Raw genomic sequence first — 22,867 nt, forward strand, 5'->3', positions numbered from 1 at the left:
TTCATGTATTCACCTTGTGTTAATGCTTTGTTCTGGTACTCTATTAAAAGGAGGCCTTAATATCCCTTAGTTCGCAATTGGACCCCGCTGCCACGGGAGGGTAGGACAAAAGATGTCATGCAAGTTCTTTCCATAAGAACGTATGACTATTTACGGAATATATGCCTACATTATATTTATGAACTGGAGCTAGTGCCATATCGCCCTAGGTTATGACTGTCACATGATGAATATCATCGAACAAATTACCGATCCAATGCCTACGAATTTTTCTTATATTGTTCTTGCTAAGTTACTACTACTATCGTTACTGTCGCACTTGCTACAAAACCACTGCTATCACTGTTACGTTACTATTGCTGCTGCTACTATTATCAAAACTATCATATTACTTTGCTACTGATCACGTTGCTGCAGATAATTAATCTCCAGGTGTGGTTGAATTGACAACTCAGCTACTAATACCTGCAAATATTCTTTGGCTCCCCTTGTGTCGAATCTATAAATTTGGGTTGAATACTCTACCCTCAAAAATCGTTGTGATCCCCTATACTTGTGGGTTATCAAGACCTTTTTCTGGTGCCATTGCCGGGGAGCATAACTATATTTGTTGATGAAGGAAATATGCCCTAGAGGCAATAATAAAGTTATTATTTATTTCCTTATATCATGATAAATGTTTATTATTCATGCTAGAATTGTATTAACCGAAAACTTAGTACATGTGTGAATATATAGACAAACGGAGTGTCACTAGTATGCCTCTACTTGACTAGCTCGTTGAATCAAAGATGGTTAAGTTTCCTAGTCATAGACATGAGTTGTCATTTGATTAACGGGATCACATCATTAGAGAATGATGTGATTGACTTGACCCATTCCGTTAGCTTAGCACGATGATCTTTTAGTTTGTTGCTACTAATTTCTTCATGACTTATACATGTTCCTCTGACTATGTGATTATGCAACTCCCGTATACCGGAGGAACACTTTGTGTGCTACCAAACGTCACAACGTAACTGGGTGATTATAAAGGTGCTCTACAGGTGTCTCCGATGGTGCTTGTTGAGTTGGCATAGACCGAGATTAGGATTTGTCACTCCGATTGTCGGAGAGGTATCTTTGGGTCCTCTCGGTAATGCACATCACCATAAGCCTTGCAAGCATTGTGACTAATGAGTTAGTTGCGGGATGATGTATTACAGAACGAGTAAAGAGACTTGCCGGTAATGAGATTGAACTAGGTATTGAGATACCACGATCGAATCTCGGGCAAGTAACATACCGATGACAAAGGGAACAACGTATGTTGTTATGCGGTTTGACCGATAAAGATCTTCGTAGAATATGTAGGAACCAATATGAGCATCGAGGTTCTGCTATTGGTTATTGACCAGAGACGAGTCTCGTTCATGTCTACATAGTTCTCGAACCCGTAGGGTCCGCATGCTTAAAGTTTGGTGACGATCGGTATTATGAGTTTATATGTTTTGATGTATTGAAGGTAGTTCGGAGTCCTGGATGTGATCATGGACATGACGAGGAGTCTCAAAATGGCCGAGATGTAAATATTGATATATTGGACGGCTATATTCGGACACTGGAAGTGTTCTGGATGATTTCGGAGAAAACCGGAGTGCCGGAGGGGTTACCGGAACCCCCCGGAGAAGTATTGGGCCTTAGTGGGCCTGAGGGGAGAGAGAGGGCTGCAGCCCAGGAGGTGGCGTGCCCCCTCCCATGGGGAGTCCGAATTGGACTAGGGGAGGGGGGCGCAGCCCCTCTTTCCCTCTCCCTCTCCATCTCTTTTCTTCCCCCTTCCCTCTTCCTAGTTGGACTAGGAAAGGATGAATCCTCTTCCTAGTAGGAAGAGGATTCCTCCTCTCCTTGGGGCGCACCAAGGCTGGCCGGCCTCCTCCCTTGCTCCTTTATATACGGGGGCGGTGCGGGGGGGCACCCAAAGACACACAAGTTGATTATTCCAAGCCATGCGCGGTGCCCCCTCCACCATAATCCACCTCGATCATATTGTAGCAGTGCTTAGCCGAAGCCCTGCGTCGGTAGCAACATTATCACCGTCATCACGCCGTCGTGCTGACGGAACTCTCCCGTGAAGCTCTGCTGGATCGGAGTTCGTGGGATGTCATCGAGCTGAACGTGTGCTGAACTCGGAGGTGCCGTGCGTTCGGTACTTTGATCGGTCGGATCGTGAAGACGTACGACTACATCAACCGCCTTCTCATAACGCTTCCTCTTACGGTCTACGAGGGTACGTGGACGATACTCTCCCTTCTCGTTGCTATGCTTCACCATGATCTTGCGTGTGCGTAGGAATTTTTTTGAAATCACTACGTTCCCCAACAGTGGCATCCGAGCCAGGTTTATGCATAGATGTTATATGCACGAGTAGAACACAAAGGAGTTGTGGGCGTGGGTATATACAAATTGCTTGCCGTCACTAGTTGATTCTTGATTCAGTGGCATTGTTGGATGAAGCGGCCCAGACCGACATTACGCGTACGCTTACACGAGACTGGTTCTACCGACGTGCTTCGCACACAGGTGACTAGTGGGTGTCTGTTTCTCCAGCTTTAGTTGAATCAGATTCAATGAACATGGTTCTTTCTGAAGATCAAAAAGTAATCACTATACCGTGTTGTGGTTTTTGATGCGTAGGTAAGAACGGTTCTTGCTCAGCTCGTAGCAGCCACGTAAAACTTGCAACAACAAAGTAGAGGACGTCTAACTTGTTTTTACAGGGCATGTTGTGATGTGATATGGTCAAGACATGATGCTAAATTTTATTGTATGAGATGATCATGTTTTGTAACACAGTTATCGGCAACTGGCAGGAGCCATATGGTTGTCGCTTTATTGTATGAAATGCAATCGCCATGTAATTGCTTTACTTTATCACTAAGCGGTAGCGATAGTCGTGGATGCAATAGTTGGCGTGACGACAACGATGCTTCGATGGAGATCAAGGTGTCAAGCCGGTGACGATGGTGATGATGACAGTGCTTTGGAGATGGAGATCACAGGCACAAGATGATGATGGCCATATCATATCACTTATATTGATTGCATGTGATGTTTATCTTTTATGCATCTTATTTTGCTTAGATCGACGGTATCATTATAAGATGATCTCTCACTAAATTTCAAGGTATAAATGTTCTCCCTGAGTATGCACCGTTGCGAAAGTTCTTCATGCTGAGACACCACGTGATGATCAGGTGTGATAAGCTCTACGTTCACATACAACGGGTGCAAGCCAGTTTTGCACACGCAGAATACTCGGGTTAAACTTGACGAGCCTAGCATATGCAGATATGGCTTCGGAACACTGGAGACTGAAAGGTCGAGCGTGAATCATATAGTAGATATGATCAACATAGTGATGTTCACCATTGAAAACTACTCCATCTCACGTTATGATCGGACATGGTTTAGTTGATTTGGATCACGTGATCATTTAGATGACTAGAGGGATGTCTATCTAAGTGGGAGTTCTTAAGTAATATGATTGATTGAACTTTAATTTATCATGAACTTAGTCCTGATAGTATTTGCATAACTATGTTGTAGATCAATAGCTCGCGATGTAGCTCCCCATTTATTTTTGATATGTTCCTAGAGAAAAACTAAGTTGAAAGATGTTAGTAGCAATGATGCAAATTGGATCCGTGATCTGAGGATTATCCTCATTGCTGCATAGAAGAATTATGTTCTTGATGCACCGCTAGGTGACAGACCGATTGCAGGAGCAGATGCAGACGTTATGAACGTTTGTCGAGCTCGATATGATGACTACTTGATAGTTTAGTGCACCATGCTTTACGGATTAGAATCGGGGCTTCAAAGATGTTTTGAAAGCCACAGAGCATATGAGATGTTCCAAGAGTTGAAATTTGTATTTCAGACTCATGCCCATGTCGAAAGGTATGAGACCTTTGACAATCACCTTTCCTACAAGATGGAGGAGAATAGCTCAGCTAGTGTGCATGTGCTCAGAATGTCTGAGTACTACAATCACTTGAATCAAGTGGGAGTTAATCTTCCAGATAAGATAGTGATTGACGGAGTTCTCTAGTCACTATCACCAAGTTACTAGAACTTCGTGATGAACTATAATATGCAAGGTATAACGGAAGCGATTCCCAAGCTCTTCGTGATGCTGAAATAGACGAAGATAGAAATCAAGAAAAGCATCAAGTGTTGATGGTTGACAAGACCACTAGTTTCAAGAAAAGGGCAAAGGGAAGAAGGGGAACTTCAAGAAGAACGGCAAGCAAGTTGCTGCTCAAGTGAAGATGCCCAAGTCTAGACATAAGCCTGAGACTAAGTGCTTCTACTGCAAAGGGACTGGTCACTGGAAGCACAACTGCCCCAAGTATTTGGCGGATAAGAAGGATGGCAAAGTGAACAAAGGTATATTTGATATACATGTTATTGATGTGTACTTTACTAGTGTTTATAGCAACCCCTCAGTATTTGATACTAGTTCAGTTGCTAAGATTAGTAACTCGAAACGGGAGTTGTAGAATGAACAAAGACTAGTTAAGGATGAAGTGACGATGTGTGTTGGAAGTGGTTCCAAAATTGATATGATCATCATCGCACACCCCATATACTTTCGGGATTAGTGTTGAACCTAAATAAATGTTAGTTGGTGTTTGCGTTAAGCATGAATATGATTTGATCATGTTTATTGCAATACGGTTATTCATTTAAAGTCAGAGAATAATTGTTGTTCTGTTTACATGAATAAAACCTTCAATGGTCATACACCCCAGGTGAATGGTTTATTGAATCTCGATCGTAGTGATACACATATTCATAATATTGAAGCCAAAAGATGCAAAGTTAATAATGATAGTGCAACTTATTTGTGGCACTGCCGTTTAGGTCATATTGGTGTAAAGCGCATGAAGAAAATCCATGCTGATGGGCTTTTGGAATCACTTGATTATGAATCAGTTGATGCTTGCAAACCATACCTCATGGGCAAGATGACTAAGACTCCGTTCTCCGGAACAATGGAGCGAGCAACAGACTTGTTGGAAATAATACATATTGATGTATGCAGTCCGATGAGTGTTGAGGCTCGCGGCAGGTATCGTTATTTTCTGACCTTCACAGATGATTTGAGTAAGATTTGGGTATATCTTCTTGATGAAACAAAAATCTGAAACATTTGAAAATTTTAAATAATTTCAGAGTGAAGTGGAAAATCATCATAACAAGAAAATAAAGTTTCTATGATCTGATCATGGAGGAGAATATTTGAGTTACGAGTTTGGTCTTCATTTGAAACAATGCTGAATAGTTTCGCAACTCATGCCACCTGGAACACCATAGCATAATGGTGTGTTCGAACATCGTAATCGTACTTTATTAGATATGGTACAATCTATGATGTCTCTTACCAATTTACCACTATCGCTTTGGGGTTATGCATTAGAGACAGCTGCATTCACATTAAATAGGGCACCATCTAAATCCATTGAGACGACGCCATATGAACTGTGGTTTGGCAAGAAACCAAAGTTGTCGTTTCTTAAAGTTTGGGGTTGCGATGCTTATGTGAAAAAGTTTCATCCTGATAAGCTCAAACCCAAATCAGAGAAATGTGTCTTCATAGGATACCCAAAGGAGACAGTTGGGTACATCTTCTATCACAGATCCGAAGGCAAGACATTCATTGCTAAGAATGGAACCTTTCTAGAGAAGGAGTTTCTCTCGAAAGAAGTGAGTGGGAGGAAAGTAGAACTTGATGAGGTAACTGTACCTGCTCCCTTATTGGAAAGTAGTTCATCATAGAAATCTGTTTCTGTGACTCCTACACCAATTAGTGAGGAAGCTAATGATGAAGATCATGTAACTTCACATCAAGTTAGTACCGAACCTCGTAGGTCAACCAGAGTAAGATCCGCACCAGAGTGGTATGGTAATCCTGTTCTGGAAGTCATGTTACTTGACCATGACGAACCTACGAACTATGAGGAAGCAATGATGAGCCCACATTCCGCAAAATGGCTTGAGGCCATGAAATCTGAGATGGGATCCATGTATGAGAACAAAGTATGGACTTTGATTGACTTGCCCGATGATCGGTGAGTCATTGAGAATAAATGGATCTTCAAGAGGAATACGGACGCTGATAGTAGTGTTACTATCTACAAAGCTCGAATTGTCGCAAAATGTTTTCGACAAGTTCAAGGTGTTGAATACGATGAGATTTTCTCATTCGTATCAATGCTTAAAAGTCTGGCTGAATCATGTTAGCAGTTGCCGCATTTTATGAAATCTGGCAAATGGATGTCAAAACTGTATTCCTTCATGGATTGCTTAAAGAAGAGTTGTATATGATGCAACTAGAAGGTTTTGTCGATCCTAAAGGTGCTAACAAAGTGAGCAAGCTCCAGCAATCCATCTATGGAGTGGTGCAAGCATCTTGGAGTTGGAATATATGCTTTGATAAAGTGATCAAAGCATATGGTTTTATACAGACTTGTGGTGAAGCCTGTATTTACAAGAAAGTGAGTGGGAGCACTACAACATTTCTGATAAGTATATGTGAATGACATATTGTTGATCGGAAATAATGTAGAATTTTCTGGAAAGCATAAAGGAGTGTTTGAAAATAGTTTTTCAAAGAAAGACCTTGATGAAGCTGCTTACACATTGAGCATTAAGATCTATAGAGATAGATCAAGACGCTCGATAAGTTTCTTCAATGAGTACATACCTTGACAAGATTTTGAAGTAGTTCAAAATGGAACATGCAAAGAAGGAGTTCTTGTCTGTGTTGCAAGGTGTGAAGTTGAGTAAAGACTCAAAACCCGACCACAGCAGAAATTAAAAAGAGAATGAAAAGTCATTCCCTATGCCTTAGTCATAGGTTCTATAAAGTATGCTATGCTGTTTACCAGTCCTATCGTATACCCTAGCATCATTCTGGCAAGGGAGTGCAATAGTGATCTAGGAGTAGATCACTAGACAACGGTCAAAATTATCCTTAGAGGACTAAGGAAATATTTCTCGGTTATGGAGGTGATAAAAGAGTTCGTCGTAAAGAGTTACGTCGATGCAAGCTTTTTACATCGATCTAGATGACTCTAAGTCTCAATCTGGATACATATTGAAAGTGGGAGCAATTAGCTAGAGTAGCTCTGTGCAGAGCATTGTAGACATAGAAATTTGCGAAATACATATGGATCTGAATGTTGCAGACCCATTGTCGGTGTCAAAACTGGCGGATCTCGGGTAGGGGGTCCCGAACTGTGCGTCAAGGCCGGATGGTAACAGGAGACAAGGGATAAGATGTTTTTTACCCAGGTTCGGGCCCTCTCGATGGAGGTAATACCCTACTCCTGCTTGATTAATATTGATGATATGGGTAGTACAAGAGTAGATCTACCACGAGATCAAGGAGGCTAAACCCTAGAAGCTAGCCTATGGTATGATTGTTGTGTATGGAGTTGATTATCTATCGACTAGCCTGGCCTCGGTTTATATAATGCACCGGAGGCCTAGGATAACAAGAGTCCTAGCCGAATACGTCGGTGGGGAGAAGCCCTTGTCTTGATCGCCAAGTCTTGTGGAATCTTCCTTGTATGCGGTAGCCGTCCGAACTGGCCCATGAGTATACGGCCACGGGGGTCCTCGGCCCAATCTAATAGATCGGGAGACGACGTGGTGAGTACCCCCTAGTCCAGGACACCATCAGTAGCCCCCTGAACCAGTCTTCAAGTTAGGGACGCTCCTCGATTCTTTCGAACTGTTCTTCATCTTCGGTTGCCGGTCTTGAAAACTGGTTCAACAAATCTTCTTTATCTTCGATCTTGAGGATCGCCGAAATGCATTCGACGAGTTTACACGTCGGGTATCCGAGGAGCCCCTTTAAGTTTCCGGCCTTTATCAATGCCTTGTTTATTTTTATGCCACACCTCGGGTTTGAAGTTGTTCCCGGGAGGCAGGGTCCTCTTGCGTCCGAGCTCCAATGCCGGACTGCATTCGAGGTCTCTTTTGCAGCCGAGCACCAACGCCGGACCGCTTCCCAGCTCTAGCGCCGGAATCTATCCGAGCTCCAACGCCGGACTATGTATCCGAGTTCCAACGCTGGACTGTATATCCGAGCTCCAACGCCGAAATATATCCGAGCTCCAACGCCGGACTGTGTCCAGGCTCCAATGCCGGACTATATCTGAGGTGTCATATCACCTTGGTTCAAAAAAGTTGAAGGAGTTTAGCCGAGCTTAATGCCGGAAATGCCCTCTATGGAGCCAGCCACTAGCGCCCGAGCTTTATGCCGGACTGTTTCCGAGGTGGTGCACCACCCCGACTATGGGCCGATTTTTTTTCAATATTTTTTATTGGTGCAATTTATTCTCTGCCGAGATATATAGCCAGTAGCCCTCAAGGTGTGTATCGGTCTAAAACCCGAGATGCACATGAAGGATGACATAAGACCGCTGATCCCAGTAGCCACTGAGACTCAGGTTGATTTGCAAAATCGGCCTGAGGATCAAGTCCTAGCTCGGCAGAATACTTCGGGACACAAAAGCGGCGTGCTCAGTCCTCAAGACTCAGGTTGGGTGTGGCCGACCAACCTGAGGATCAAAATCTCCTCGGAAACTATATCGCACATAAAATTTTCTGCATTGGACAAGCAATGCAGTATCCCCCGAGACACTAGTCGGGTGGCAACACTAGATCAGGGGATCGATGTGCCCCTTTAATGTTTGTAAATAATAAGCCCGAAGCCCAGTAGCCCCCGAGCCTTAATGCGGGCACGGGTGGTCGAATTAAGGATCAATATCCATAGTAAAATCACAAATTATGTGTAATGACTCTATGTATCCAAGTACTTTACGTCATTAATGCTCGGATCTGCATTGTACAAAACTTTGTTGACCGACCATCGGCTTCCACCTCCTTGGCCAGTAGCCGAGGAGTGTTTGTCCTACTTTATAAAGCCTTTATGAGGGCAAAGATTTACGACAAACAAGGCAATCTGGCCACACGGTTTTATAAACAAAGGTACACAGAGAGATATGTTATATTACTGTTTAACAGAAGAAATGTATTCCAAAGAAAATAGTCCCGCTATCGGTTCCTTTCTTTGGGTTGTCATGCTAAGCATGATCATGAAACCTCAGCTCGAATGTAAGAGCAAAATATCGAGGATTTAGTTTGGGAGGCCAGTTAATAGCCCCCGGTAGTGTTCGACGACAGTCGGGGTCAAGCCGTAAACACTTCGGCCAATGTTATGAATGGCCCGTCATAGTCATCGGATCGCTGACCAGTTTACGCTTATTGTGACAGTCAGTTTTCGGCTTTCTCCACTAAGGTGCTTAACCATGTGAGCTAGAAGCACAATCGCAGTGGTTCTCCCTTTGCACGCCTAGCCGAACAAAACGGAACGTAGGAAGCAAGTGCAGGAGCCGGGCAACCCAACTATTGACCGAAGACACGATTCGAAACCGATGCATATATAGCAATATCTGAGAATGTTTTTGCCGAATCCCTAAAGGTGTCCGGCGTTGCACTGTGAGACTAATGCTGGAAAAGCATAAATAGTTTAAAAGTGCCAAAAATCTTGGAAAACCAAGAAACGTCAGTAAAAACATGACGTCCGAACAAGATCAAGTGTTCGGTGCCAATCCGAAAATTGGTCTTAGAAAAAAGAAGTGCTTCTGTCGTCCTTTAACATGACACATCCTATCTCAAGACTCCGAGCGGGTCAGCCTACGGCTTCAACCTCCTATCCCGAGGGCGGAGTACTTCTCATTAGGCTAGTTTAGCAAACTAAACTCTAGCGGCTTTGAGAGAGAAATTAGGCTCCCCGGCTAGTGACCGCACACTCGCGTCGAAAAAAGGAGTGATAAATAATAATAATAGAACTTTGCAACGACTGAGAAGAAGAACACTTATTATAAAACGGCTCAAATAAACTTAAGAGACCCCAAGTGACTTGGGTAGAAGAATGATTGCATGTACCGAAGTACTTATATCATATCTATGTTCAACCGAACTTCAAACGCGTCTTAACCGACCGTCGGCTTCTCCCTCTTTGGTTAAGGACCGAAAAGTGTTATGTACTCCATCGGTCGAGAATATCGACGGTGTTTCCAATACCCAGGCAATCAGGCCATAAGGCTGTAACAGACAAAGCGCGCTCAGGGAACTTATGCTATATTACTACGAAGAGTAAGAAGCATCTTCGAAGAAAATAGTACCCCCACCGATACCTTTCTTCGGTGCTCATTGTTATTATGAGACTTGTGCAATAGATTTTTTGTACTCATGAGTTCCGTTGTGTGCCGACCATCATTGAATAACTATAAGAGCGCTAGCTTTCGGCTTCACCCAGTCTGAGGTCCGGCTCGGGTGACCCGATCGTGACAATCGCAGAGGTGCTCCCTTTACTCCCTAGCCGAACGATCGGGAACGTAGGGGTAAACACAGGAGCGAGGCAACCCAGCTTGCAAATCGCTTAAGTCAATGTGGTGCATATTGTGGCGTAATACACGAACAAGGAACGAAGCCGTACAAGTATAATGATATGCAACAGAAAAAGCTTCATAAAGGAAGCCCCCAAGTAAACGGGGTATTTGAATTTATGCATCACAAACAAAGTTTGGACAAGGAAATTTTTTAGAAGCAACTTTTTCCCAAAAAAGTATAATGCTTGGTCGAACCGAACGCAAGTTAGAAATTAAAGCTTTGAGCATGAAAGCGACTTAGCTGGTTAATGTGTTCGGTATTGATGACGCGGTCCGAGCTTGATGCGGGGCAAGGTTCCATCCCTCAAGGCGGTCCCGAGGTGGCGGAGTGGAGAGCTTGACACGTCGAAGTGGTGACATAGCACGATCAATGCAGACCGGCAGAGTGACGCCGAAGTCCCCGGATCATTTTCCTGTGCACAAAAAATAGTGCAAACCGGAGATAATAGTAATAATGATAATAAAAAAATAAAAAAAATCGTTGCATAGTAAATAATTTATGCAAAGTGAGTAATAGAAGAAATATGGCCTGGCGCCGAAGTCAATGTCGATGCAGGGCGTCGGCGTGATGCAGTAAAGGCGTGGCAAAGCCTGAATTCACAGGTCGGTCCGAGCTCCGGAAGCGGCGTTCGCCGGACTATGCACGGAAACTGCTCGAACCACCACGCGACCGTCGTTAATGCGGCCACCATTTGATAGACCTGTGTACATATGATGGACAAACCAGAGTAATAATTCCTTCGGAAAAATGAACCCAAACAAGCAAAAAATACTGGGATTAATAGCACCTGGTTTATTTGTTGTAGCAATCCGAAGGAAGGTGATTCCAAAAATTGGGACTCGCTCCGCACACCCATTTCCTGATGGGCGATAAAACGACGGCATGGCAATGCTGGTAAAGGTTGGCTCGCCGAGGCAAAGCCCTCGGCCCAGCTAACGTGACGGAGCTGGTCGGCTAGTGACGCCGAAGTGTCCGGAGTAGGTTGATGAAGAGATGGCGAAGCCCCCGTCCAGCCGAGATGTCGAAGCCTCGATGTCAGCCGATGAGTCGAAGTAGGGCGGCGTGATGGACACCAACTTGAAGAAGCAATAGTGCGGCCCTGTCGATGCAGGTCGTGACGTGGTCGATGCCGGCTTGATGAAGCGACCGTGCGGCGATGCCGGTATGCCCGCTCCGTGTAATCCGTGGGGCGGCGATGTTGGTGATGATTGATCCTTCGCGATGCCGGGCTCTTGTTCGGCTTGCCGAGATGATGATCTGAAGAAGTTGAGCTCGGCTCAACAAAGTGACGCCGTGTCTAGCGCAGATCGGCAGTCGTGGAGTAATATTGCCGGACTGGTTTGACACCAGCATGATGTTGGAGATCATGTTCAAAAGATCTTACAGTTAGTGGGGTGTGTTTGGGAACAAAACACAATACCCCATACAAAACTTCCTTCAAGAAGGATGTCCGAAATCCTGTTCATAAAAAAGATGAACTCGGGTCGGATTCGTTTTCGCGCAGAAAACAGATCTGAAAAGTGATGCACTAATCGGAAGGTTCCCGAAGTTTGGACGGTCGGATCGAGCCGAAATTTTGAGAGGTGGTAGATATAGGAATTCCGCAGCCGATCAACGGTTGGATATTTCAAAGGACGTCCGAGCTAGAAGCTGGACACCACGCCCTAAGCTCATCCAAATTCCCGTCCAGATTTGACAGGGCTCCGGTATATCGTGGACTGCTAGAGATTCCTCCATCGGAACTCGACGAAATTTTCCAGGGTTGTTGTAGACTCAATTCCACACAATTCCACCAAAGCGATCGTCAAAGCGATACTCAAGGAGGTGGTGGTGGCAGATACGAGTTCGCTGTCCAGAAAAACAGCACGGTCGCTTGAGGGCAATGTTGACGTTGAGCCCCCGAGCTCCATAGATGATTCCTCCGTGATCTTGATAGAGATCGGAGTTGATGTTTGATGAAGGCCCTCGTCCGGACATGATGATCCGAACACGGGGCGCAATTCTTGGTCGAACCAAGGTGACCAGTCGAGCTGGTGATGAAGATGCCGAAGTCGCAGTTGATCTGCAGGCGAGCCATCGATCTTTTTGTCGATCACACAGCGGAACTCTCAATGAAAGCACCAATGTTGGTGTCAAAACCGGCGGATCTCGGGTAGGGGGTCCCGAACTGTGCGTCAAGGCCGGATGGTAACAGGAGACAAGGGACAAGATGTTTTTTACCCAGGTTCGGGCCCTCTCGATGGAGGTAATACCCTACTCCTGCTTGATTAATATTGATGATATGGGTAGTACAAGAGTAGATCTACCACGAGATCAAGGAGGCTAAACCCTAGAAGCTAGCCTATGGTATGATTGTTGTGTATGGAGTTGATTATCTATCGACTAGCCTGGCCTCGGTTTATATAATGCACCGGAGGCCTAGGATAACAAGAGTCCTAGCCGAATACGCCGGTGGGGAGAAGCCCTTGTCTTGATCGCCAAGTCTTGTGGAATCTTCCTTGTATGCGGTAGCCGTCCGAACTGGCCCATGAGTATACGGCCATGGGGGTCCTCGGCCCAATCTAATAGATCGGGAGACGACGTGGTGAGTACCCCCTAGTCCAGGACAGCGTTACCCGTAGGCTAAACTTCTCTCACAAGCAAAACATGATCATTGTTTGGGTGTTAATCACATAGCGATGTGAACTGGAATATTGACTCTAGAAAACCCTTTGGGTATTAGTCACATGGAGATGTGAACTAATCACATAAAGATGTGAACTAGATTATTGACTCGAGTGCAAGTGGGAGACTGAAGGAAATATGCCCTAGAGGCAATAATAAAAGTTATTATTTATTTCCTTATATCATGATAAATGTTTATTATTCATGCTGGAATTGTATTAACCGGAAACTTAGTACATGTGTGAATATAGACAAACAGAGTGTCACTAGTATGCCTCTACTTGACTAGCTCGTTGAATCAAAGATGGTTAAGTTTCCTAGCCATAGACATGAGTTGTCATTTGATTAACGGAATCACATTATTAGAGAATGATGTGATTGACTTGACCCATTCCATTAGCTTAGCACGATGATCGTTTAGTTTGTTGCTACTGCTTTCTTCATGACTTATACATGTTCCTCTGACTATGAGATTATGCAACTCCCGAATACCGGAGGAACACTTTGTGTGCTATGATACGTCTTCGTCGTATCTACTTTTCCAAACACTTTTGCCCTTGTTTTGGACTCTAACTTACATGATTTGAATGGAACTAACCCGGACTGACGCTGTTTTCAGCAGAATTGCCATGGTGTTATTTTTGTGCAGAAATAAAAGTTCTCAGAATGACCTAAAAATCAACGGATAATTATTTTGGAATATATAAAAAATACTGGAAGAAAGATCCACATCAGGGGGGCCTCCACCTATCCACGAGGGTGGGGGGCGCGCCCCCTGCCTCGTGGGCCCCCCTAATGCTCCACCGACCTCAACCCTGACTCCATATATTCACTTTTGGGGAGAAAAAAATCAGGGAGAAGGATTCATCGTGTTTTACGATATGGAGCCGCCGCTAAGCCCTAAACTCTCTCGGGAGGGCTGATCTGGAGTCCGTTCGGGGCTCCAGAGAGGGGAATCCGTCGCCATCGTCATCATCAACCTTCCTCCATCACCAATTTCATGATGCTCACCGCCGTGTGTGAGTAATTCCATCGTAGGCTTGCTGGACGGTGATGGGTTGTATGAGATTTATCATGTAATCGAGTTAGTTTTGTTAGGGTTTGATCCCTAGTATCCAGTATGTTCTGAGATTGATGTTGCTATGACTTTGCTATGCTTAATGCTTGTCACTAGGGCCCGAGTGCCATGATTTCACATCTGAGCCTATTATGTTTTCATCAATATATGAGAGTTCTTGATCCTATCTTGCAAGTCTATAGTCACCTATTATGTGTTATGATCCATTAACCCCGAAGTGACAATAATCGGGATACTTACCGGTGATGATCGTAGTTTGAGGAGTTCTTGTATTCACTATGTGTTAATGCTTTGGTCTGGTACTCTATTAAAAGGAGGCCTTAATATCCCTTATTTTCCAATAGGACCCCACTGCCACGGGAGGGTAGGACAAAACATCTCATGCAAGTTCTTTTCCATAAGCACGTATGACTATAATACATGCCTACATTACATTGATGAACCAGAGCTAGTTCTGTGTCACCCTAGGTTATGACTATTACATGATCGATCACATCCGGCATAATTCTCCATCATCGATCCAATGCCTACGAGGTTTTCCTATATTGCTCTTCGCTTATTTACTTTTCCGTTGCTATTGTTACAATCACTACAAAACCCAAACATATTAATTTTGCTACCATTACCACTACTATCATATTACTTTGCTACCTAACACTTTGTTGTAGATATTAAGTTTCCAGGTGTGGCTGAATTGACAACTCAGCTGCTAAAACTTGAGAATATTCTTTGGCTCCCCTTGTGTCGAATCAATAAATTTGGGTTGAATACTCTACCCTCGAAAACTGTTGCGATCCCCTATACTTGTGGGTTATCAAGAACATTTTCTGGCGCCATTGCCAGGGAGCATAGCTCTATTCTTTGAGTCACTTGGGATTTATATCTGCTTACCATTATGAAGAACTTGAAAGATCAAAGAACCAAGATTTTTCCCTCAACTACGAGGGGAGGTAAGGAACTGCCATCTAGCTCTGCACTTGATTCACCTTCTGTTTTGAGTAAGCTTGCGACACCTAAACCTGCTTCTACTATTAATTTTAATATGTCGCATGTTACTGATGATGCCACTTCTAATATGCATGATACTTATGATGAAACTACTTCTATGCTTGATACCACTGTGCCACTTGGTGAATTTCTTGATGAACAACTTGCTAGGGCTAGAGAGAATGAAATTATTGAAACTGATAATATTGATGAAAGTGATGATGAAGATTCTCCCCCTAGATATGAACTACCTATTGTTCCTGAAGGTTATGTTATGGATGAATAAACTGCTAGAGACTTTCTTGCTTGCAATGATAGGAGTGATCTTAATAAACTATTAGCTAAGCTGAAACAAAAATCTCTGAATGCTAGAATGAAATATGATCCTGCTTATGCTACTTCACCTATCTTTATTACTGATAAGGATTATGATTTGTCTGTTGATCCTGAGTTAATTACTTTGGTTGAATCTGATCATTTCTATGGCTATGAATCTAAAACTGTTGTGGCACATCTTACTAAATTAAATGATATATCTACCCTGTTCACTAATGATGAGAAAACTTGCTACTATTATATCCTTAAATTATTTCCATTCTCATTAAAGGGTGATGCTAAGATATGGTTTAATTCTCTTGATCCTGGTTGTGTGCGTAGTCCCCAGGATATGATTTACTACTTCTCACTACAACAGGAACCCCCCTTCAGCAACGCATCAATGCGTTGTCGTATGTCCATACATGCGTTGCTAAGGTCTACACCAACGGATTATTATGTGTTGTCGTTGGTGGCGTTGCTAGGGTCTACAACAACGTATATACATTCGTTGGTAAACGACATGTAGAAGCGTTGTAAGGTAGCAACATATAGAGTTAGAGCCTAACAACACTTCTTATGCGTTGGTGGATACCCTGCACAATGATGTAGCATATCATTGTAACGACTAATGCTTCGCTACATAGCATGAATAATGGGTGATATTTTGTACGTCACCATCCAGAATTATTAGGTCAATATAGATGATTTATAGGAGTCACAATGTAATAAATAGAAACATCTCATATATTAAATCAACTATGTTACATTACAAAGAATATGATTGAAAGATTACAAGATGTGAAACTATCTATAGTAATAGCCAAATTCTCAACCAGCAATCGCTATAATGTTTTTATCTAGTACTAGCCAAATTCTTGACCTTACAATCAACTATTGAAACATTGTCCTGAAAATGACAACTCTAATTATCTAATAGTAGCCCATTCTCAGCCTTGCAATCAACATCTGAGCCATGCACAATCCATTTATGTTGCAATCTACAAAAAAATGAGATGAGTAACTTACGGTAGAGAAAATTAGGTTAATAGAGCAGCAAAATATAAAGGAGGAGCAACATAAAATTTTTGAGGGCCATGACAGTAGGTGCTTTGCATGAAGAGGAAAATAATAGCCTACATCCGACAAGTGCTTTTGATCCTTGTTTTCTTATGAACAAATCTGCTATCTGTCAATTGAGTTAACATAAACTTAGAATAGTATACAAGAAATGACATACTTTGTTTGAAAAAAACATGTGCTGACATACCACACATCATTCTTTTTCAAAGAAAGATGTGCAGTTCTCTAGAAAATACAAATAGATGCAAGGTTTCAACAATTTTAAAATACTTTAGGTTCAAAGAAAATGATTCATATGTCATGCAAAATATGGATGTACCTAAATTAGGTACTGTGTTACATGCTCACAAATATGATTTACCAAGACTTTTATTAAATATACTAGGAAATTGCCAGTGTGTTGCAACCGGGGTGTAATTATTCTAGTGCTTCAACATTAACTATGTCAAACATAAATCTTTTTGGGGATCCACATGTACATCGCTTGACATATTTTAATGAAACAATATTAAAAATTTGTATCACAAAATCATTCATCTTCACCCACTATTTTCGCCTACTAAATGCAAGCAACTACTGTGAAAACAAATGACTGAATTTTGATAATGCGCCCAAAAAATGAACATAACTAAATTTCATCATATATAATTCAAACCAAACCAGTTTCCTGAACAAGTTTAAGAGGAACAATATAGGCATCAAGTACAATCTAGTATATACAGTTATGTAACTGGATGTCATGTGTCTGGTGCAATTCTATCATGAATAATGTACTGGTTAGGATTTCTGAGTTATTTGAAGGTCACATCCAAGTAGATTTTGACTTATGTTCTCCTGAGTACTTCTTTCTCATTATTTGGCTCCCATGAGCTATTCCTGCCTACTCATGGTTAAATTTTAGTACAACAGCAAGGAAAATTCAAGTACAACAATGCAAAAATGTAGTAACAATGTAATTTAGTAAAACAAGGTAAAGTTTAGTACAAAAGTAATAAACTATAGTACAAGAAGTCTAAATATCTTGACAAAATGGTGTATTAGCCTCTCCAAGCAACAAGACCCTTAGAAACTCTGTATTCAGTTATATGGATCAGTTTAGTACAATATTTATATCAGTATAAAATCTACAGGTAATGCTAGAAGATATCAGGCATAGCATTGCATCAAAATAGCATTAGTAGTAATGTAGAATGGGAAATTACACACTTTTTTGCTCAAATATCATCAACACTTGATCTATAAAAGGATATGTGAGACATTTGAGAGATGGTCAGAAGAACATACACAAACTTTTCAGCATCGCAGCTGCATAGATCATCTTGGCATCATATTTTATTTTCTAGACTGGGAAACTTCTCTGTAATCTATAAGCCAAAGTAGGTCGTGACATCATCTTTAGTTTATCAAAGATGCTTTGCATTCAAAATAGCTCTATATGGTTTATTATGCAAAGTAGGGTGTATTACCTTTAGCATATTGATGTTTATCTCAACTCCTAATCTGAGAAATTAGCCAATGGAGAACCTGTGAGACATATTGATGTCATGGTCTTGTGAAGAATCAGATGCTGATTGAAGGAAGCTGAGAGCGAACAACATGTAGAATACCATGAGTTCTGACTGAGCAATTGGAGCAAGGTGAAATCGTACAAGTTTCTGACTCGAGCACTGAAGTTCTTACTGAAACAAATCAAGAAACAACAAAACGTCTTACCGTCATAGTAAACCATAGTTCCTACATCCAGTAACTTCACCATCTTAAATTCTATGGGAACACAAAAGCTTACAACTTAAGAAAGCAGTACCATAGATTTCTCTCACGGAGTTGGCATGATCGGGGGCGGCTCAGGCAGGTCTGTGGCTCCACAACGTGTGGGCACGACGAAAAGATCTGCAATTTTGCTCGTCGTCACTGGTTTGTGCAGTTCTGCGGCTACACCATTCTGCAAGCACCGCAATGAAAAGGTCAAACCAAAACTCCACGCCGAACTTAGTAGGCGGATCAACGATTAAAATGAGTCTGCGATTAGTTAATTAAGAGAAACATTGTCTTTGCAACTCACAACCATCCTGCAGCCTCGCGTGGATGTTCATTGCAACGGATTGAATTACAACTACGATGAGTATGCAATCAAACAAACAGACACACTTTGGCTGAAGCAAGGTCGGTTTCAGACTTTGTAAGGAAAGATCAAATTAAGGATTATATATAAAATAAATAGGAATATTAGGACGGATGGAAACGTGTGAGACATATTCCTATAGTATTACACAATGTGTGACAAGGAAATGAGTAAGAATTCATCCATGAACATAGCAGCATGAAGAACTATTGAGAAAAAAGTAGCGCATTTTCCAGAATTAACACATATGTGCAAGTGGTAGATCACTCGACAATACATCCAAATAGATCAACCTAACTAGAAATAACTCGTGTGCAAGCACAAAACTCCCTAGAATGGTGAAGTGAATTTTTGAGCCTCCAGCAAGGCCACTGATCGTGACGGGGTTTTATTGTGTTATTCAGCCGTTATGTACGACATTACGACAGCTAACAAGTAACAATAGGTAGCGTAGATCACAATCGCCATTTCTGACAAAGAATTGACCATGGCACGAAGGCCATGTCACCACAAAGCATCTTAGAGGGTATGAGCAGAGGAGGGAAGTGTCTTACTAATCAGTCAGTGATGGAGGCGGGGTAGCCGAGGGGGAGCAACACCTTCGAACCTATCCGGCAGCGGCGCGCACAGAGACGTGGGGTAGAGGACCTACGCGGCAGTCGCACCGGCCACCCATGGTGGCTAGATGCAGGGCATGTGTAGGGGTCCAGAGGAGGCAGCGGTGGCGGAGGATTGGAGGAGAGGTCGAGGGGCAACAGGGTTGGTGAGTGACGTCTGGGAGAGCGCCGGAGCTAGCAGCAATCGGCAGTGTCGGTCAGCGTCATGCCATTGATCTTGGGTGAGAGGGGAATCGCGGAAGGAGGGGGAGAAATACGAGGGATAGGAAAATCTGTATGGAGAGGTGGGTACGGCCATACGGGGAGATTAGACTTTTAGGAGAGGAGGTTAGCGCTAAGTAGGGGGGGGGGTGGGATAAGTAGGAGAAGTGGGATGTTTTTCTTTCGTTTGACAACTAGGAGAAGTGGTAGGCTGAAATAGACAACACATATTTTCATATCGTTGGTAGATATGTGTTGCTATAGGCGGGTTCTTGTTGTAGTGTCTCTGCTAAATATTTCCCCGCTCATAAGAAACAAGCTGCTTTACGGGAGATATATAATTTTGTGGAAATTGAAGAAGAGAGTCTCCCACAAGCTTGGGGGAGGCTTCTCCAATTACTTAATGCTTTGCCTGATCATCCTCTCAAGAAGAATGAAATACTTGATATCTTTTATAATGGACTAACCGATGCTTCCAGAGATTACCTGGATAGTTGTGCTGGTTGTGTTTTCAGGGAAAGAACGATTGATCAAGCTGAAATTCTTTTGAATAATACGTCGACCAATGAAAATAATTGGACACTTCCTGAACCAACTCCTAAGCCAACTCCGAAGAAAAGGGGTATTCTATTTCTCAGTCCCGAAGATATGCAAGAGGCAAAGATATCTATGAAAGAAAAAGGTATAAAAGCTGAAGATGTTAAGAATTTACCTCCTGTTGAAGAAATACATGGTCTTAATTCATCACCTATTGAAGAAACACACGGTCTCGATAACCCGACACAGGTAGTAAAGGTAAATTCTCTCTATAGATATGATAAAGCTGAAATCCCTCCTGCTAAGTTTGCTAGCCAATCTTTGGATGAATTCCATAACTTTATGATTAAGCAAGAAGATTTTAATGCTTATGTTGCTAGACAATTGAAAAATAATGCTTATATGATTGAACACTTGAGTGATTATATGGCTAGTGTTAAAGGACAAGTACTTAAGGCTCAGAATGATTTGCTCAATGAATTAAATAATAAGAAAAATGACTATGCTGTTAGAGTTGCAACTAGAGGAGGTAAAGTGACTCAAGAACCTTTGTATCCTGAGGGTCACCCTAAGAGAATTGAGCAGGATTCTCAGAGAAATAACGTTGATGCACCTAGTCCTTCTAAGAGGAAAAAGAAAAATGATAGGACTTTGCATGCTTCTAGTGAACCTGTTATTGACACACCTGAGAATCCCAATGATATTTCTATTTCTGATGCTGAAACACAAGCTGGTAATGAACATGAACCTAGTGATAATGTTAATGATGATGTTCATGTTGATGCTCAACCTAGCAATGCCAATGATGTAGAGATTGGACCTGCTATTGATCGTGATAACCCACAATCAAAGAATCAACGTTATGATAAGAGAGACTTTGTTGCTAGGAAGCACATTAAAGAAAGAGAACCATGGGTTCAAAAACCCATGCCCTTTCCTCCTAAACCATCCAAGAAAAAAGATGATGAGGATTTTGAGCGCTTTGCTGAAATGATTAGACCTATCTTTTTGCGTATGCGTTTGACTGATATGCTTAAAATGAATCTTTATGCTAAATATATGAAAGATATTGTTACTAATAAGAGAAAGATACCGGAAGCTAAAATTTCCACCATGCTTGCTAATTACACTTTTAAGGGTGGAATACCAAAGAAACTTGGAGATCCAAGAGTACCAACTATACCATGCTCCATTAAAAGATACTATGTTAAAACTGCTTTATGTGATATTGGAGCCGGTGTTAGTGTTATGCCTCTCTCTTTATATCGTAGACTCGATTTGAATAAGTTGACACCTACTGAAATATCTTTGCAAATGGCTGATAAATCAACTGCTATACCTGTCGGTATTTGTGGGGATGTGCCTGTTGTGGTTGCAAACGTTACTATTTTAACGGACTTTGTTATTCTTGATATTCCCAAGGACGATAGTATGTCTATTATTCTTGGAAGACCCTTTTTAAATACTGCAGGGGCTGTTATTGATTGCACCAAAGGCAATGTCACTTTTCATGTTAATGGTAATGAGCATATGGTACACTTTCCGAGGAAACAACATCAAGTCCATAGTATGAATTCTATTGGAAAAATTTCAACAATTACAATAGGAGGTTTTGAATTTCCTCTTCCCACTGTCAAGAAGAAATATGATATTCTTATTGTTGGGGACATGCATATCCCCGTTGAGGTAACATAGTGTTATTCGAAATTTCTCCGGTTTCATGTTACTCGAAATGAGTTTGTTAACAAGACCTGATCAACCTTGTTAGTGGATTCCTTTTGATGAGCATGAGATGGATGAAGTTAGAAAACACAACTCTCTGTACCCTCTTTTTACTTTCTATTATTTATATTAAATAAAGCAAAAATAGTATTTTTCTGTCTATTTTCTGAATTATCAATGCAATAAAAAATACCCTGAAAATAAAAGTTCTCCAAATGCCCTGAAAATTAAATATGTTTTTTTCTAGAATATTTGAGAATATCTGGCACTGAGTACTCATCAGGGGGAGCAAGCACCTGGCCACGAGGGTCCAGGGCGCGCCCACCCCCTGGGCGCCCCCCTGCCTCGTGGGCCCATGGTGGCTCCCCTCCACTTATTCCAGCTACCACACACTCCTTCCTCCCACAAAAATCACCAACCAGCTCAAACCCGAGTCCAAGCTCATTTTGCTACCATTTTCGATCTCCTTGCTCAAAGCTCCATTCACAAAACTACTTTGGGGGATTGTTCCTTGGTATGTGACTCCTCCAATGGTCCAATTAGTTTTTGTTCTAGTGTTTTATTCATTGCAATTTTTTGCTCCTTAGGTGACCTTGTTCTTGAGCTTGCATGTCAAATTTATATGGTCCTAAGTAGTTCTAATGCATGATATAGCCTCTAGGCACTTGTAGGAGTAGTTCCTATCAATTTTGTTGAGTTTGGTTCACTTTTATTTTGAAGTTACTAAAAATTTCAGAAATTTTTCAGAGGAAGAAATATGTTTAGGAAAATGTACCAAGGTGGTTCTTCAAGGAAGCAAGGACCCAGGCCCTCAATACGCGATGCAGACGAGGAACCACCAAGAGACGCTCAAGTGCAGCCTTGTGAATGGCCGTCAGAGGACTTCATGATCCAAGCAGCAATTAAAGAGGAATTTGATACATATGTGTGTAATGCTGATCTGGAGTGCTTCGAGGCAGATAAGTGCCGTCAATACCTCTATTTAATTGATTCATTTGTGAGAAGGTTTAAATTCTCATGATCACGCAATTC

This window comes from Triticum urartu, chromosome 6A (genome assembly GCF_056163025.1).
Source record: "Triticum urartu cultivar PI428250 chromosome 6A, HENAU_Tu73, whole genome shotgun sequence".
Lineage (NCBI taxonomy): Eukaryota > Viridiplantae > Streptophyta > Magnoliopsida > Poales > Poaceae > Triticum > Triticum urartu.